The sequence below is a fragment of the Cajanus cajan genome, chromosome 1 (genome assembly GCF_000230855.2).
Source record: "Cajanus cajan strain Asha chromosome 1, NIPB_CcT2T_4, whole genome shotgun sequence".
NCBI lineage: Eukaryota > Viridiplantae > Streptophyta > Magnoliopsida > Fabales > Fabaceae > Cajanus > Cajanus cajan.
Window position 1 is genome coordinate 61,000,106 of NC_138517.1, and position 19,971 is coordinate 61,020,076.

General features: G+C 38.3%; 1 pseudogene; it reads left to right on the forward strand.

The window, feature by feature from the left end:
* Positions 1-13,953: 13,953 nt before the first annotated feature.
* Positions 13,954-19,971, forward strand: part of LOC109794312 (cell division cycle 20.1, cofactor of APC complex-like) — a 43,897-nt pseudogene continuing 37,879 nt past the window's right edge.

Sequence of the window (19,971 nt, forward strand, 5' to 3'; positions counted from 1 at the left end):
AAAGAAGGGGTATCTAGGGCTGACTTTATTAAGAAATTACATGAGAAGGTTAAAATTCATATACAACAACAAAATGAGAGAACTGCTTTAGAAAGAAGCAAGGGAAAAAAAACCCTCATTTTTGAGGAAGGGGATTGGGTTTGGCTTCACTTGAGAAAGGAAAGGTTTCCTTCTCAAAGAAAGTCAAAACTCAACCCAAGAGGAGATGGTCCCTTCCAAGTCCTCCAAAGAATTAATGATAATGCTTACAGGTTAGATCTTCCTAGTGATTATGGAGTAAGTAACACTTTTAATATAAGTGATCTTATTCCCTTTGCAGGTTATGATGAGGAAGAAGAACCTACAGATTTGAGGACAAATCATTCTCAAGAAGGAGGGGATGATAGACCATGGGCCAAGGGCCCAGTGACCAGAGCTATGGCTAGGAGGATACAGGAAGAGCTGGATCTTGAGAAGACTAATGGGCTTGTTAGGCCCAAGATAATCTTCACTTGGAATGCTCTATCATGAAGAGAAGGCCTAGTTCTATTTGTTCATATTGTACAGTTTATACATAGTCTATTGTATAGGTTATTTTTGCCTTTGTATTTGAGAGGCACTTTATTTGCTTTTTCCTATTATGTGTATATTGTTTTAAGGTAGGTTACTTGGAGAGTTTAGCTCCATTTAACCTCCCCAGTTGACACATTCATTTTGTATTTTTTCAGTAGGAAAAAGGGGGTACATTTAGCAAAGCTTGAGGTATGACTAGTAATTGGGCCAGAATTGGGCCTAGGCTAAATTTTTGATATTGGACTCATTTTGCTCCTAATTTTTCATAGATTTGATGTAGCTAGGTCTCATCATAATATGATGAACCTAACTACACCAAATCAAGATTTTGCAAATTAAATCAAGGAGCAAATTAAGTACAAAGCCGCCTAGCTCTCTTCATGGCCGAAATTAGTAGTTCCTTCTTGAGTTTTTGAAGCTTGCCTTGCAAGCTTCTAAACTCAAGTAAGGTAAGCTTACCTTACCATGGTTCCTAAGTGAACCATGGTCAAGGTTAGCTTCCCTTGCAAGCTTGCCAAAACCATAGGAGTTAAGTAAACCTTACCATGGTTCCTAGTGAACCATGGTTAAGGTTAGCTTCTCCTAGAAGCCACCTCTTTTCTATATATTTGTAAATGCTTCTTTTGTAGAAACTTTTGAACATTTGAGAAATAAAATTCTGATTTCTCTTTCAAGAGTCCCTTACCAAAACCGAAGAGAATTCTCTCTCAAGGTTTCTCACCAAAGTTTCTTCAAACTTTGCATTGGTTCCTCAAGCTTCTACCTCAAGCTAAGGAGTAACCGAGCCACTTCAAGGCTTCTTCTCCATTGAAGAACACTTCAAGGAGCTTCAAAGAGTCATTGGAGTCTTAACCTCAATAGCATTCACGGTCCTAAGCATGGAGCAAGTGAAGGAATCATCAATCTTCTCACCTAGTTCCATCACTTTACGAGAGTTAAACAACCAAAATTTGAGGTTGAATTCGAACCTCGTAACGATTAACTCGAGGTCGAGTACGAACCTTTACAAGAGTTAAACAACCAAAATTCGAGGTCGAATTCGAACCTCGTAACGATTAACTCGAGGTCGAATTCGAACCTCGTAACGATTAACTCGAGGTCGAGTACGAACCTTTACGAGAATTAAACAACCAAAATACGAGGTCGAGTTCGAACCTCGTAACAATTAACTCGAGGTCGAGTACGAACCTTCACGAGAGTTAAACAATCAAAGTCCGAGGTCGAATTCGAACCCATATAAGACATACCCAAAATCCGAAATCAAGGCGTCAAACACATGTCTCACAAACAGCAAAAACCAAAAAGCGCAAGAGGCAAAAGAAAGCAAGAACGCAAAAAGACAAAGAAAACAACATATATACAAACATAATGACAGAGTTCAACATTTGAATTCAAAAATCCAAAAAAAAAGGAACAGAAAACCTAAACTATTACAAAACAAACAGCCTACACAGAGGCATTCTCGTTGGAGCTGTCCTCGACGTCATCCTCCTTGACCAGCATCCCAAAACGAACGACCTTCTCCACATGCATGCCGGAGAAGTCAAACCCCGGCGCAAGGAACTGGGCCTGGCGAGCAGCCTTGAGGAAACCCCTCTTATGCTCTACCACGATGGAACGCTCCACCTCCTCAAGTCTCCTCTCCAGCGCCGCCTTCTCAGCCTCCAGCGTCGAAAGGTCTACTCTTTGGGCAGCAATCTCCTGCTCTTTACTACCAATAATGACCTCGTCATGGAGACGCTCCTTAGTTACTGACACCAGTTCCCCCCTCAAAAAAGCGACCTCGTCTTCCAATGAGCGAACCTGGTCCTGAGAAGACACCACCTCGCCTTGGGACGAGGTAACAAGCCCCTGCAGCTCACCCACTCGGGAGGCATAGTTTTCGTTGGAGCGCAGGGCGATCTCCAATGACTTTTGGACCCTAGCGAGGTCCCCCCTCGCCGCCTGGAGCTCGGCCCCTTGCATCTTCGCCTCGCCAAGGGCCGCAGTCAGAACCCTGTTCTCCTCCCTTAGGACTTTATTTTCATCCTTCAAAGGTTGAACCAAGCCCTTCAGCTTCGTCATCTCCTCCTGCTGTCTCGACCACTTGTGTTTCCAGTAATCCACAATGGTCGTGCCTCTCTGCAAGAAGATCTGGGCGGCATCAAAACTCCTCATCGGCCCAGCCGACTTGATCATCGCCTGATCAGTCGTACTTAGCGCCCCTTTGGGAAAAATTTCTCCGGGGTCACCGCGGCGCTCCATAGAGAGTCGATCTCCTCCGACGCACTCAAATGCTCTAACCGTATCGGCGCGCTCTCTTGCGCATAGCAGTACGCAAGATACGGTCGCTTCGGCTTCGGCACTGGAGCAGGTGTAGGGATTCCAGAGCTCGACCCCTCCCTACGGACTTCGACGGAAGAAGACATGGGCATCCCCTGCTCGACCACGGAAGGATTTCCTTCCGGCATCCCGGAGCTCGGGGGATCCGAAACCCCGGCGATGTCCCCCTCCTGCGAAAAATAAACTATACTCTTCTAAGACAAAAAGTAAACAGAAGGGTAAAACGTCAATTCCACAGAAGGACCAATCGCTTACCTCGCCAACCGGGGTAGCAGGTACAGCAGCCCGGATCACCTCCTCGGCAACTGGGGTAGCTCTCCCGGCAGTAAGGACCACCTCCTCGGCAGCATCCCCTGCCTATGGAAAATAACCCCAAGTCAAAACGTAGAAAAACAACATCAAAGATAAAAGACAGAGGCAAGACTAAGAAAGGAAAGGTACTCACCGCGGCGGCCTGGACAACTCGCTCAGCAGCTTGGTCCACCGCGCCGACTTCAGCGGCCTTGAGGGCAACCTCCCCTATTTTGCGAGGGGCAGAGGTCCCCCCGACCTCTTTCCCGCCCCTCTTTCTTTTCCGGTTGACCTTCAGGGGAGAAACCTCCTCCTTTGGAGGCTCGGAAGCTTCGAACTCGGTCACGTTGAAGCGATGCTTCAGTTCAAGCCACGAGTCCTTCCCTATAATGCCTGCACACAGAGAATAGAGCACATCAGCAAAGAAAAAATTATACAAACATCAACAAACCACCGAAATATAAGATAATCACCCTTTAGGCCCCTCTCCCTATGCGCCGAGTTCGCAAGCGACAGAATCGACTTGCAATCCAACGGGCGGGGAAGTGCCGAAAGATTCCTAATAGCATCGGCCTCCGAAGCCGTCAGTTGCGAAGGGTCCACCCCGTGAAACCTAGACGGCTTGGGGCACCAGTAGAAAGGGAACCTCGGCAGCCCCCCGAAGTAGAAGCCCCCATCCTCCAAAGGGTCAATATCCACGAGGGCAACCCGGAAGAACTCGCTTTTGTAGTTTTTGTAAGACTGGGAGTAAAGAGTGAATAAACCCCCTTCTTTACTCCCGTTCAAAGAAAGAACGCCATAAGGCGGAACACCCAACTTCAACTGATAGAAGTGGAGGAAAACGCGAAGGGACAGCTCCACCCCTAGGACCGCGCACAGGACTTGAAACGCCCTCAGAAAACCCCAGCTATTGGGATGCAGCTGGCAAGGGGCCGCGTTGATGTAATTTAAAAAATCACACTCAAACTGAGTGAAAGGAAGACAGACGCCCAAGTCCCTGAAGAGACACTGATAGACATAGAAATGAGGAGAATCAGTAGACCTCCCCATGTACACACCCACACCGGCCGGACAAGGCTCGAGTCGAATCATCCGCGAAATGGAAGGGTCGCAAATTCGGTGCGTCTCCCAAACCGCATTTACCTCCAGAAGTGATCTAAACACACTTTGGACCCCCCCATTTCACGCTTAACCCAGTCGTAACCAGAAACGCCTGGCTCCAGGTCCTTGGGTGTAGGCAGATCTTTCTTCTCGGCAGCGGCTCTCCCGGTAGCCATCGCCTTATCGCGCGCCTTGCCCCCGGCAGGTGCAGAAGAACCAGCGCCATGCCCACCAGCCATCAAGAGAAACAAGAAGACTTAGGAAAAAGAAGAAGGAAACCGTAGAAAGGAAGTACCCGGTACTCCTCCTCAGAAAATAACCCTAACAGGGACTGGGTTACCGGAAATGACGACGGAAACAGAGAAAACAAAGTCGAAAACTAAACAGAAAGGAGAGTGCAGAAGGCAGCGTACTCAAGAAGCCAAACGAGAAAGAAAGCGAAAATGAGTAAAGTGAAAGACCAAGAGGCGCGAATGCGAGAAAAAGGCTTTTTTCCAAAATCCAAACGGCCACAACACGTGTCGGCCAGGGTGCACAACTGACGTCACATTTAATGAGGCCCATCATGACGGATGAAACCATCATTACATAACCGCCACCCTCGTTAACGCGCCACTTGCACGTTTTCGGGAAATGAACAGTTACGACACATGGCATCTCAACAGGCAGACGTAGACGAAAGGTCACTTCCCCCAAGCGAGCTCGGTCTTAACTCCTCGACCTATGGTCTTCGGAGCTCAGAGGGCTAGTGTACTATCCGTACTACGAAACCGAGCTCCGAACTCGGCACCACAGCACAAGCTGACCTCGGACGCGCATTGCGTGCAATCAACTCGGCATTTGAGGGAATCGTAACTGATTCCCGAGGATCTCGCCCCAGACGAGATCCGTTATCTAATCATATCACATCTTACCTCAGGCCCAAGGCCCAAGGCAACCCTAAATCACACCAAGGTACGTGCATTACATATACGAGATTCATACTCATACAAACCCTAACTTTAGCATCGGAGTCTCTTTTGCAGGTACCACCCCCATCTTGGAGCACCAACGTACCAGTGAAGGAGGCTCACCGATCTTACCTGGCAGATCAGCTCTACAACAAATTTTCGGTAAGAACAGGCTCACCGATCTTACCTGGCGGATCAGCTCTACAGCAGATTTTCGGTAAGAACATGGATGATTTGACATTAATAGTGTAAATAATTGATATATTAGATGTGATTTATATAAGTGAATTTAGTTAGTGATGATTATAAATTTTTATTAATTTTCGCAATTTGACCCACTTTTATCCTTTGTTCTAGCAGAGGCCATATATAGAGCTCTTGACATTGGATTTGGATGTTTTTGGTGTCCCTAGAAAGATAAAAGAGAGTTCTACAATTTTCTTATTGGGAGAAAATGTTAGTTTAGACGTTAAGTGGCCCAAAAATGCACTGCAAAGTTGCGACCCTGAACAAAATTTTCTTTTTATATTTAGAATGTAATGTTAGGATTTTTTTAGTGAGGTAATTAGTTGATTTAGTGGGATGGACCTTTGTAAGATCAAAAGGAAGCCTAGCGTATCATCTGGAATCCCTTGAAATGTTGTAAGTTTTTATGTTAACAAACAATTTTCTAAGCTGATTAGTGTTTTATAAAACGTCTTTCTATAAACAACATACAAGAAGCCTAAAGTTTTAAAAAGAAAGCATTTTAGATGAAGCAGTGACATATTTCGTCTATAAGACGAAGCATATGATCTGAAATCAATGCCATATTTATTTCTCGTTAAATTGTCAGACGATTCTTTGAAGAAGCATTAATACTTTATTCCTTAACAAATCAAATGAGAAAACTTCTTTGTAGATAACAAAAGCCTTCAAAAAGGGAGTGTTAAATCATTGTGTCAAAATAGAAAGAGAAAATCCTAGATATCTCAGATAAGCACTAAAAAGGACTACTCTATGTTGACACCACTCTACCACACTCAAAACAAAAGAAAGATATGATAAGTAGATTCCCAGATTAGATAGGGGATACACGCATCTTTGATCACTACAATACCCTCTGAAGAACAGCTAGGAAGACATACGAAGCAACTCAAGGAAATTTGAACGTTTAAATTTTGAACGTTGCTACAATGGTCAGCTTCTCTGAAGCTACTATATAAGGGTCAAGCCCTCAAACAACAAAAGGATGTTAGAAAAGAATGGCTCAATCTAAGAGGGGGGTGAATTGGATTCTATGACACTTTAAAATATTTCCAGAGTTCTTAGGATCTTTATTTCAATTCAAACTTTTCTAATATGAATTTTCAAAGAAGTTCCTTAAAGACTTGTTAATGAAGAATGAATCCTATATGCTTTCTTGATTAATCATTAATGAGATTCAAAGTTAAGAACAATCAATATGTATTACTTTGATTCAGTTTAATCCAATGTTACATATACAAACATGTTAATCAAGAATAATCTCTTCAACATACAACCAAGATATTACACAAAGTAAAAGATAAGGATAAGAGAAGATTATTGCACAAGTCTTTTATCCTGGTTCAACCACTCCACATGTGACCTACATCCAGTCCTCAATCATAACCTGATCAAGATTTGTTCCACTATCTTAATGAAGAAGTTTTACAAGCATACCACACATGCATACACTCATACATTCAAGATAACCACTTTCTTGACCCCAAGAAAGAACCCCTTGTAGAAACTCACTACAAGAATTCCTTACCACTTGAGAAACCTACTCAAGATTTACAAATATTCACAAAGAATTAAAGGAACGAATTCACCTGGAATTCAGAAGCAAATCTTAATTTGTCTCTTTGATGAGTCATTATTTTCCCTTATTTTCTTACCTTTCTGTGCTTATCTTAATCTCTGATTTGTGCTTAATTGTTTATATTCTGCACTGTTTTCTATTTGGGCTTTAATTGGACCGGTAATTCATATTTTAACTAAATTGAATTTTCTGGATCTTATTATCCCAATTTTTATTTTCAGGGCAATTTAATAATTATTTGGGCTTGGAATAAATTTTTGGACTTCAAGAAGATCTGCCACATCACATGCCATGTCACCATTGCACCACTTATGCCATATCAGCATTTTATTTTCTTTTTCGTTTATTTTTATTGTATTTTCGGGTCAGACCAGTGGGGGCCCATTTTTACACTCTATTAGGGTTTTTCTAGGGAGAGGAGCAGCTACCCACATGCAGACTTGATGTGACCACGTTGTTGTCTCTCTTGGAACTTTGTTTTTTTTTTCGTTTTATGCTGGTGGCTCTTTGTTCTTCACGGTTTCTGGTTGTTTTCTGGTTGATCTTCCTCTTGTATCTGAACATTCACGTTTTGTTATTATTATTCACGTTTTGCTATTATTATTCACGTTTTGTATTTTGTTCCTGCTTCCATTTTCGTTTTCTTCTTCCTCTTCTCTATTACGTTTTGCTTGCATTGCTGTTGCCAGTTTCATGTTTTCTTGTATTTTCGTTTCTGTTGCTATTTTAATGGAGGGCTAAATCCCAGGGTTTGGGCCCTTGGACAGAATGCAATCCTCTGAAAGAGGTTCTCTGTGCGTTGCATTTCTGCTCCGCTTGATCCTCCCTTGTGGGATCTCTGTTCTGAGGCGTTCAACATCTGAGCCATGCTTAATGACTCTGGGTTGTTCACGTTCAGTATCTCAGGTTGCTTAATCCTGGGGAAGGAGGTCTTGCAAGGTTCACGTTTGCTTAATTCGTGTAGTGAGGTCTCATGTTAGTTTTCGCTTAGTTGATTAATCATGGACTGAACAGGATTATGTTTGGACAGATTATTTGTTGTGAACCAAGGAAATCAGAGGTGCATTATGTTCAGGGGTCTGACCTATTTTAATTACTGCAAGTAATCCATACTTCTGCTCGTTTTATTTAACTCGATAATCTGAACCAACCCCCCCCCACTGTGTGTTTGAACCTTTGACTGAGACAATTGGTCCTTGGGAGACGACCTAGGAGTCACTTCCTAGTACTACATTAATTGTTTTTTTATTTGACCGGGTACGGCCTCGATCACTCTTTTTCAAGAATGTGATGATGATGATGATCTTTTCTCAAAGCATTTCAAAATCGTTTTTCTTCTTGGTTTCACAAAGAAAACTCTCCAAGAATGTCACAAAGACTTCACAATTACGTTTTTCTCTTTTTTGATTCTCAGTTCTATCTTGTTCTGAAGTTTCAAAATGTGCAAACTATTTATAAGTTTTTCAGAACCAGATAATCGATTATTTTAAAGAATAATCAATTATTTTGTTCCTCATGATTTCTGGAAATCAACCAAGAACAATTTATCAATTATTTTGTAGGTTAATCGATTATTCCAGAGAGTGATTCCTAGGATAATAGATTATTTCACAAATAATCGATTATTGCAGCAAGGCATCCTTTTTGCCTGTTGCTGGAATAATCAATTATATTTAATGATAATTGATTATTTTGAGTTAATTTTCAAAACTCTATTTTATGTCTCAAAATAATTTCTTAAGCTTCAAACTCATCATCATACTCATTCCTATTCAGATTAGATACAGATTAGCTCAAGCACAAAGCACACACAAGAAAAAAAAATAAGCTCAACAAAATAACACAAACTATGAGCTACTCCTATTACAACATAATAGTTATATTTTTCTTCTTGACTTTGTTTTTGACTTGTTGATGTCCTTGGTCTTGGTTAGCCTTGTTCCACACTTTGGTATCATCAAAATCTTCAATCTCCAGAGGTGAGTTGATTCACCACTATGAATCTCAACAAAAGAGAGAATGCATAATGTGAATAAGAATGAGCATAATATGAAGTAAAAAGAATGTGCAAGCAAAACAAAGAGAAAGCGGTGAAAATAAGAAGCATCATAACTAAGCAAAGTGAGAAATACAAAGCTGAAGCTCTACGAAGAAGATCTTCATAAAAAATTTTGTATAAAGTTCTTTGTAGACTACTTGTGCCAAATTTGTATAGCATCATGTCTAGAAGAGATGAAATTATTTTTGTAACTCTTATCAATTGTATTTGTAAAGGTTGAGCCTGGAGAGGCTTGTGCAAAATAATATTTAGTTGTTGAGCTTGAAGAGGTTTATTTAAAGAATACTTGGTTTGAGCCTGGAGAGGCTTGGTGAAAGAATACTTGGTTTGAGCCAGAAGTGGCTTCTTAAAGAATACTTGTATCTTGTTGAAGATAGATGAACTCAATCTAATTGGATTGAGAACTGGACCTAGTCTCTAGGTTGGAGACAATAAAAATACTTGTGCCATTTCATCTGTTTCTACTACTTCGTTTGATTACCTTTCAGTACTTCATCTATTTGTGTTTCTCACTGTTTTACTGCAAAAGCGTGAGTTTTTTATATATATTATTCAACCCTTCTTTCTAGTGTGTATCCTTCTTTCATTTTTTGGCTATATTCCTCCACACTCATATTCTTTTGTTGGAGTCTTTGGAGTTTATCCATAAGCTCCCTACTATAATAAGAAGGGATATGCCTTTTTCTCACACTACAAGAAAAACGCAAATTTTCGACAGACATAATCCGTCGGAAAAGAGGAATATCCATCAGAAATTCTCTATTTCTGACAATTTCTAACCGATGCAAATCTGTCGGAAAAAGGGGCATCAAAAAAAGAATCTGTTAGAAACAATTTCTAACAGATACATCCGTCAGTAATTATTTGTCAAAAATTTTTACGAATACTTTCGCCAAAAATTACCGACAAAAATTTCGGACGGATATTTTTGTCAAAAATTACTGCGGATACATTCTCGAAAATTGTTTGAAAATCTTTATATGATTCAGAAATTTTTTGTTTAATTTTAATAAATTTATTAATGTAACAACCCTCATATTTGGCCTCTCAAGGGTTCTATTTCAAGACATTTCATTTTTTTAGCGTGTTTTATTCTTACTTGCGCAATTTCTGGGAAACTTCCCAGAAGGTCACCCATCCCTATATTACTCCAAGTCAAGCACGCCTAACTGTGAAGTTCTGATGAGACAAGCTACCGAAATGTATATGCATGTTGTTAGTATAACTTGTAAAAAATTAATTTATTTAAGTCATCCTCAACTATATAATTTCATACTTGTACTATAATAATAATATATAATAATTTTATATTACGAATAATAATAATAATAATATATCTAATTAATCTTTATTTATATGTACTTACTTTTATAATTAACAATTTACTTATTTCTATTTAAAATTATAATTTAAATTATTTAATTTTATAATTTATAATGATAATATAATTTATAAAATTATAAATATTTATTTATTACATACTTATAAATTAAATTTAACATTTTAAATAAATTATCAATTAATTTAATATATATATTTATCTTAAATCAAACATATAAAATTAAAAAAAATGTATTTATCCTTGTTTTATTTTCTAATTATCAACCATTAATAAAATATTAACTTAAGATCTTATATAATTATATCATAATATTTTCATATCAAATTTAAAACCAGATATTAGTAATACAAAAATATTAAGATCATATAGTAAATTGTCAATAAGATTTTAGTTAAATAATTTAAAATAATTAATATTTCAATTATATTTTTAATTAGAAAATAATTTATTCCAAAGCTAATTAATTTTTTCATTAATTATTAGTAAAATTAACTTTTAATTTAACAATTGGGTCGATGAAATTCAACACACTTCATGAGTTATTGAGCGGAATAACTTTACCAAGAGTTATTTTGTAAGTTATTTGACTCCTCCTCTCTCTCTCTCTCTCTCTCTCTCTCTATATATATATATATATATATATATATATAGAGAGAGAGAGAGAGAGAGAAATGAGTATTATACTAACACCGATGTACCTTTTACTAAGTATTACACACCGGCACCGCTCTATAACTTTATATTAAATATGAATTTTGTAAATCTAACAGATAGATTATTATAAAAATATAATAATATATAATTACTATATTACAAATAATAATAATAATAATATATTTAATTAATCTTTATTTGTATATACTTACTTTTATAATTAACAATGTACTTATTTCTATTTAAAATTATAATTTAAATTATATATTTTTATAATTTATAATGATAATAAAATTTATAAACTAATAAATATTTATTTATTACATACTTATAAATTAAATTTTAAAATTTTAAATAAATTATTAATTAATTTAATATATTTATTTATCTTAAATAAAACATATAAAATTCAAAAAATGTATTTATCCTTGTTTTATTTTCTAATTATCAACCATTAGTAAAATACTAACTTAAAATCTTATCTAATTATATCATAATATATTCATATCAAATTTGAAATCAGATATTAGTTATATAAAAATATCAAGATCATATAATAAATTGTCAATAAAATTTTAGTTAAATAATTTAAAATAATTAATGTTTCAATTATATTGTTAATTAGCAAATAATTTATTCCAAAGCTAATTAATTTTTTCTATATTAATTATTAGTAAAATTTAATAACTTTTAATTTAACAACATGGATCGATGAAATTCAACACACACCATGAGTTATTGAGCGGAATAACTTTACCAAGAGTTATTTTGTAAGTTATTGGATTCCTCCCCTCTCTCTTTTTATCTCTCTCTTTCTATATATATATATATATATATAGAGAGAGAGAGAGAGAGAGAGTTATACTAACACCGGTGTAACTTTTACTAAGTATTACACACCGCTCAATAATTTTATATTAAATGTGAATTTTGTAAATCCAACCGTTAGATTACTATAAAAATATAATAATATATAATGATTATATTACGAATAATAATAATAATAATAATAATAATAATAATAATATATTTAATTAATCTTTATTTATATATACTTACTTTTATAATTAACAATCTACTTATTTCTATTTAAAATTATAATTTAAATTATTTATTTTTATAATTTATAATGATAATATAATTTATAAAATTATAAATATTTATTTATTACATACTTATAAATTAAATTTTAACATTTTAAATAAATTATTAATTAATTTAATATATTTATTTATCTTAAATCAAACATATAAAATTCAAAAAATGTATTTATCCTTGTTTTATTTTCTAATTATCAACCATTAATAAAATACTAACTTAAAATCTTATCTAATTATGTCATAATAATTTCATATCAAATTTAAAACCAAATATTAGTTATACAAAAATATCAAGTTCATATAGTAAATTGTCAATAAGATTTTAGTTAAATAATTTAAAATAATTAATGTTTCAATTATATTGTTAATTAGCAAATAATTTATTCCAAAGCTAATTAATTTTTTCTATATTAATTATTAGTAAAATTTAATAACTTTTATTTGATTCCTCCTCTCTCTATATATATATATTCTCTCTCTCTATATATATTTATAGAGAGAGAGAGAGAGAAGGGTTATACTAATACTGGTATAACCTTTACTAAGTATTACATATCGCTCAATAGCTTTATATTAATGTGAAATTTGTAAATTCAATTGTTAGATTAAAAGTTCATATCACTTTATATGTTTATATCAAATTTTGTTAAAATTGAACAACAACTTGAACGTAATCAAAATGTTCATATTTTATTTTATTTTGAAATATATATATTACATAAATTTTGTTTTATAAGAAATCATATTCGATTAATATAAAATTTTGTATATATGAGTTAAGAGTAAAGAATTTTCAATTTAACAGTTGGATTTACAAAATTCTCATTTAATATAAAGTTATTGAGGGTGTAATACTTAGTAAAAGTTATACCGGTATTATTATAACCCTTCTCATATATATATATATATATATATATATATATATATATAAATTTTATTGATCTTTTTTAATATATGATTGTCAATTTTTGTAAAAAAGTTCTTATATTTTCAACAAATATAAATTTATCAAAAATATTCCATCAGTAATATAACTTTTCCTAGATTTTTTTTCATCGAAAATATAAATTTTTCTACGGTTAAATCCGTCAAAAATTACCGACGGATAAAATTGTCAGAAATTACTGATGGATAAATCTGTCGAAAATTGGCGACAGATAAATCCATCAGAAATTTCTGACGGATATATCCATCGAAAATATAAATTTTCTAACAGATTTTTATCCGTCAGAAATTATCGACGGATATATCCGTCAGAAATATAAATTTTCCAACAGATTTGTATTTGTCGAAATTATAAATTTTCTGACAGATTTGTATCTGTCAAAAATTTTCTATCGGAAAATTTATATTTTCTAACAGATTTGTATCCGTCCGAAATTATTCGTTAGAAATTTGCGTTTTTCTTGTAGTGTCATAACACTCCTCAAATCATTCCAATACTAAGAATCAAAGTCCATAATTTTGATAATTGTGATATAATTGAGATAATTGTGGAGTAATTTTGATAAAACAAAAACAAATTAATCGCGGGAAACAATATATAACGATTTACATATTAGCAAAATAAACTAGAATTCCCTCCTTCTCCTTTTCCAATTTCCGATATTCTTGTTCTTCTTCTCTTTCCACTCTCTGATTTTCGTTCATCTCTATGGTGCTAAGGTTTGAAATAAAGTGATTACTTGTACAAACAATAGTTGCTTGCGTTTTCTGTTTTGCATGTTTCTAAATTTGAATGTGTCTTCAAGTGAAGCATGCATCCATGGAGTTTCTTTTCTTCGAGTGGCACCGGGAGAATTAACTCGCAAGAAAACGTAAGTCCTTCATTTATTTCATAACATAGAAAACAAAACAAAAGAAAAAGGTATTTGATGTGATTTGTGGAAACAGTTGGACATGTTCATTCCGAATAGGTCTGCGATGGACTTTGATTATGCTCACTATATGCTGACGGAGGGTAATAAGAGGAAGGAGAAAGTTGTGCCTGTGGTGACGTCAACATCCCAAGAATCCTACCGGAAGGAACTAGCCGAGGCCTTAGGGATGGACCAGACTCGAATATTGGCTTTCAAGAACAAACCATCTTCCCCGCTTCCCAAGCCTATCCTTTGCCCTTCTCCATCTAAGCCCACACGTTACATTCCTCAAGTAGGCATGCAATGCTAATTGTTTAATTCAAATTGGATAAACATTCACTTTGTTTTTGAATTTTATAGAGAATAAACATGTTTGGATACAATTTTTCAAGGGCTTTTAAGAGTTATTTTACTAAAAAGTTTTTATTTTCATTAGAGACTCTCAAAACTCTTATAAATTGTACCTAAGTTGGTGCATTGTTATATTATTTTTAAAAAAAGATATATATGTTATTGCATTACTATGTGTACTGTCCGTGCTGCGAAGCCGAGCTCCGAGCTCGGGAGCTCGGCATCACAACACAAGATGACCTCGAGCACACGCTACGCGACGTCAGTTCGGCATTTGAGCAGATCACAACTGATCTCAAGAGATCTCGCTCCCGACGAGATCTGCTATCTAATCTTATCATATCTTATCTTGGGCCCAAGGCCCAAAGCAACCCTAATTCACACTGAGGTACGTGCATTACATATACGAGACTCATACTCCCACAAACACTAACTTTAGCATCGGAGTCTCTTTTGCAGGTACCACCCCCATCTTGGAGCACCAGCGTACCAGTGAAGGAGGCTCACCGATCTTACCTGGCGGATCAGCTCTACAGCAGATTTCCGGTAAGAACATTTGGCGCCCACCGTGGGGCCGATCAAGACAGCTCTTATCGGCCACGCCTATAGTTTTCACCAGAAGCCATAGTAGACGCACGACAGACGATGCAAACCACTCAACTACCATGGATAACGAGCAGCGTTGAGGAGACTGATCGATCAGGTCAAACAGATGCGGCAGCAACACGCTGCCGACCTACAAAACATACGTGCCAAGCACGACACTGACCTAGCGGCAATGCGCACCACTAACGAAGCCGACCTGGCGGCGCTACGTGCCAAGAACGAGGGAATCCGCGCTCAACTCCCTCGACACCACTCCGATCATCCTCCTCATACGGGCAACCACAATGAGGAAGAGATGCACTCAGTCTCTCAACCTCGGAAGGCATCCAAGACACGAACTCAACGACCTGCAACGCATCGGTCTCACGCACCGACGCACAAGTCAGCCCATGAAATCAGCAAGGCCCCCACTCATGCCGCGGGAGATCAGGCAACCTTTCGCCGCCACCCTTTTGTGGATGGCATTATGAGACACCACTCCCTCACGGGTGGAAGCCTCTCCACCTCGACTGCTACGATGGCACGACGGACTCAGATGAGCACATCGACCTGTACACAACACAGGTAAATCTCTACACCAACAATGATGCTATTTTGTGTAGGGTGTTTCCGACCTCACTCAAGGGGGCCGCGCTCAACTGGTACACCCAACTGCCCCCCGAGTCCATCGACAGCTTCAGCACCCTAGTCAGGAGATTCACCGCGCAATATGCGACGAGCCGACCTCATCATGTCACTTCAGCCGCCTTGGCCAGTCTCAGGCAAAACGAAGACGAACCACTCCGGGCATTCATGGAACGGTTCGCTGCCACCTCGATCAAGATCAGAAACCTGAATCCCGAGGTCGCCCTACATGCCATGCTCATGGCACTCAAACCCAGGCCATTTGTCGACAGCCTGTGTCGTGAGTCCCCCCGCGACATGGACGAGCTCCGCGCCCGCGCTGCAGGTTACATCCACATGGAGGAACACTCTGCCTTCCGTGACCAGGTTCGCGGAAAAGGACCAGCAAAGCCAGAGCAGGGGCACAACGAAAAGGTCAAAGTCAACAATGACAGCCAGTTCAAGAGGTCGGCTAAGGCAAACAGAGGGGGCAGATACAACTTCTACACTCCCCTGAACGCACCCAGAGTCCACATCCTGGAAGAAGCCAGCAACAACAACTTACTCGCCCTTCCACCACCAGGTCACACTCCCCACAGCGCCGACAAGTCCAAGCACTGTCGGTACCACAAGAACCACAGTCACACCACGGAGGAGTGTCGCACGCTCCGGGACCGCATCGAAGAGCTCATCCAGGCAGGCCACCTCAGCCAGTACATCCAGCGACAGCAGGGTCACCGAGGAGGCTATGGTGGTCGGGGGTGTGGTAGAGGGCTAGGCTCGGGAACTCGGACGGACCAACCCTCTGGCTCCCAACAAAATGCCGGCGGCGCAGTGCAGGCTGAGGTAAGCCAAGAGACAGGGACAGCCCCCTTACGGGGAGTGATTAACACAATTACAGGTGGTTTCGCTGGGGGAGGCGCCAGCAGCTCAGCCCAAAAAAGGCACCTGCGGAATGTCAATTGCATCCACTCTACCACCTCGGCCTCACACCAAAGCTCACCGCCGATCTCCTTCTCTGACGAGGACTACGCGGGTGTCAGCCCTAACCAAGATGATCCCATGGTTATCATGGTGGAGGTCGCCAACTGGGAGGTACAGAAGACACTCATTGACCAAGAAAGTTCGGCCGACGTCCTGTACTAGCCAACGTTCCTTAGGCTAGACATCCCCCATTCTCTCATCCAGTCGCACACGGAGCCCTTAGTCGGCTTCGCAGGAGAGCGAGTTCACACTCGCGGGTACTTAGACCTACTGACAACCTTCGGGGTACCCCCGGATACAAGGAGAATCATGGTTCGATACCTTCTCGTGGAGGCCAACACCTCCTATAACATCATCATCGGGATGCCAACCTTGAATCAGCTCGGAGCGGTGGTTTCCACCCCACACCTCACCATGAAGTTCCTAGGGAATGACGGCAAGATCATCTCCGTCAAGGCAAATTAGAAGACAGCTCGGCAGTGTTACGCCGAGAGTCTGAAGATCTCCTCATCCGGAGCAAGGGGGTTCCCCCCACCATAGCTCATTAGGTTCTATTTCTCCTTTCTGTATGAACAAAATTGTGCACTCTTTTCTCGCCTCAGTCCTTGACTGAGAGGATTTTTAACGAGGCACACAAAAACGATCAATAAAATTACTCATTTTGCTGAATCCATTTTCTTATTTATTGTTTTTATAAAAAACAAAATTGAACCAATCTCTTTCATCCTTACTAAGGTCGAGTACGAACCTTAATACTCCAAACCGAGGTCGAGTCCGAACCCCGTTAAAATTATGAGGTCGAATACGAACCTCAACACTCTAAACCGAGGTCGAGTCCGAACCCCGTTAAAAAAACGAGGTCGAGTACGAACCTCAACACTCTCATCCGAGGTCGAGTCCGAACCTCATTAAAATTATAAGGTCGAGTACGAACCTTAACACTCTTATCCGAGGTCGAGTTCGAACCTCATGAAACACATATTACTCTAAATCCGAGGACGAGTTCGGACCTTGGTGAAATACACAAATTCGTTTTACTCCAAAACGAGGCCGAGTACGAACCTCGGCAAAATTTGTTTTACTCCAAAACGAGGTCGAGTACGAACCTCGGTGATGGAAGAGCATGGGCTAAAGGCCCAACCACTAGAGCTATGGCCAGGAGGTTACTTGAAGATTTGACTGCTTCAGAGCTTGGTGGGCCCAATGGGCTTGGTGGGCCTAGGGTGCTTCTTACTTGGGCTTAATTGATTATACACCATGTTTAATTGTACTTTCTTAGTTTAGGAATCTATTTTCATGTTGGTCTTGTATTTTGACCATAGATTAGGGTTTAGGCTAGTTGGGCCTAGTTTTGGGCTTCATGGGCCTTTGGGCTTTTGGTACCCAATATTGGGCTCATTATTTTCCTTGTAATATTTCCTATTGATTGTATTCATTAGACCATTGTATTTAGGTCATTAGATTAGGTTTTAAGGAGGAATTATTAAAATTGAGGATTAGGCAACATTAGGTTAAATTTGACTTGCATTTAAGTTGAATTTGGAGTCACATTGTTTGCGCCACTTTGGCTGAACAAGTGTGACACAAATTCAACCCTAAATGCTAATCAAATTCAACCTAAATGGACACTAAACACCCATGTGACCGGACCTTGCATGTGAGTTAAGTTTTTGAATTCAAATTCAAATTTGAATTCAAAAACTTGGCGCCACATTAGGCTAGCACATTGGCGCCAAGTGTGAGCCATTTCCGGATGTTATATATGCTACCTCCTTAACCATTTGTACTACTTTTGATCATAATAGAAATTTGTGAGCCTTTGGCCGAGTTTCCTCTCTCAAAAGTCCCCTAGAGTTCATCTTCAAAACCTTAGGATTCCACCTTAGAATCCTCCTCTTTGAAGTGTGCTTTCCATTAATGCTTGAGCTTGGATGCTTCCTTCCTAGTTTAGGTTGAGTTCATCTTGAGTTCGTAGCTGGAAAAGTGTTCATGAGTGAAGAATCAAGTCTCCATTGAAGAAGATCCGGCCTAAGCAAATCCGTGGAGAAGATCATCCATCACTTCTCCTAGGTTTGCTATCATTTTTGGTATCAAAGCAAGGTCTTCAAGGAGATAAGTTCTTCATCTTGTTTGGTCCGAATATTTTGTGTTCTTTGTGTTCTTATGTTTGTCTTAATTGAGTTTCAATTCGGATCTATATTTTGATGCTATTGAGTTCATAGATCCATTGTTGATTGTCTTGAATTTTCTTCCATAATCAACTTGTAGGAACTATTTGCTTTGTGCTAATTTTGAGTTTATTTTGAGTCTCTCCATTCCTTGTATGTGTCCGTGATTGGACCTCATGCATTGCATTTAGATTTTGTTTTTAAATCTTTGTTTTGTCTTAGAAGTTTGTGTTTAGTCCTTACTTGTTGCAAATTCCTTGAATAGCATGTTTAACCTAGTTTTATTTTGAGTTTTGTGTCCATATATTGCTTTCGGTTTACCTATTGTTCTTGCCTCCTATATGTGCTTTTTCTTTTGCCTTATTGTGTTCATAACTTGCTATTAGTTCTAGTAAGTTTCTTTACAGTTAGGTTTCTATTATGTTCTTAAGTTTTCAAATCACATTTCATTGAAAAACTTATAAAAAAATTTGTGATTCAAAAAAAATTTCAAGGGTAAACCTACTTCTGTGCACTCTTCTTGTGGATTCAAATTTTAAAAAAATTAGAGGCTGAAAACAGAGATAAAACAGAGCCTAAAGTGTTCAAAAGATCAAAAAGAAAAGAGTTCAAAGGAATCCAAACCAAAAACCTAAAGACTAGTGCACTAGTTGATGGAGAAGGTTAGGAGGAGTGAATGTTGTTCTTCTCCTTAGCTCTCCTTATGCACGGATCTCCTTCAAGGAAATGGAAACCAACAAAATGAGCACTTGATGGAGGATGATTCTCGGTTGGAATAGGCTTAAGCCTTGGATGGAAGCATCCAAGCTTAAGGAGCAAAGGATTCGTCACTTCAAAGAGAAGGAAAAGATGAACTCTCCTATGGCTTTTGATGTGAGAAATTTCGGTGACTCTCAAGAGAAAATTGGGCTGAATAAGCTCTCTAATTTTATTAATCTCAAAAGTGAATACAAAAATGTGAAGGGAGGACTTAAGTATGCACGGAAATGAAGCACATAGGCACCTAAACCAAAGCTACACAAATTGGCGCCTAAAGTTTGAATTCAAATTTCAAATTTGAATTCAAACTTTGGTGCACATGTGTAAGTCCGAAAATTTAGGTACCAAGGTGCATTTAGGTCTGATTTGAGAGTCATTTAGGGTTAATTTGAGTGTCACATGTTCAGCCACCAATGGTGCAAAACATGTGACTCAAATGTAACTT